The following is a 448-nucleotide window of genomic DNA, read 5'->3' on the forward strand; positions in this document are numbered from 1 at the left end:
GCGGGAAGGAGCAGGGGGGACCTGGACCTTTTATAACCGGGAGAGCAGACCTTTACCTTCGGGGCAGGGTAGTGCGGCAGGAGCACCGGCGCTCAGAGGATGCAGGACTCGGCATCGTTGGCTTGTCCCGGGAATCTCCCACTGCAGCCTTTCGACCTGCAGCATCGTTACAGCTTACCCGAAAAGCTGGGGAGCCGGGGCCCCTTCCCCGGCGGAGCCAGGCGGCCGCGGGGCTCACAATAGCAGCATTCAGAGCCGTGGTCCTGCCGCAGCGGCGTGGGGAAGGCCCCGACGGAGCCGGCACGGCGCCGGTGCCAAAGCACGGCCAAGCCGGGCAAAGGGAGCTGCAAAGGACCGTGGCGATGGCCGGGGGCTGCAGCGACTCCGGCCAGCCCGAGCCTGCCCCACACGCACGGCTCCTTGCCGCATGCTTTTTTTTGGGGGTGAA

This window comes from Pygoscelis adeliae, unplaced genomic scaffold (assembly GCF_000699105.1).
Source record: "Pygoscelis adeliae isolate BGI_AS28 unplaced genomic scaffold, ASM69910v1 Scaffold359, whole genome shotgun sequence".
Classification (NCBI taxonomy): domain Eukaryota; kingdom Metazoa; phylum Chordata; class Aves; order Sphenisciformes; family Spheniscidae; genus Pygoscelis; species Pygoscelis adeliae.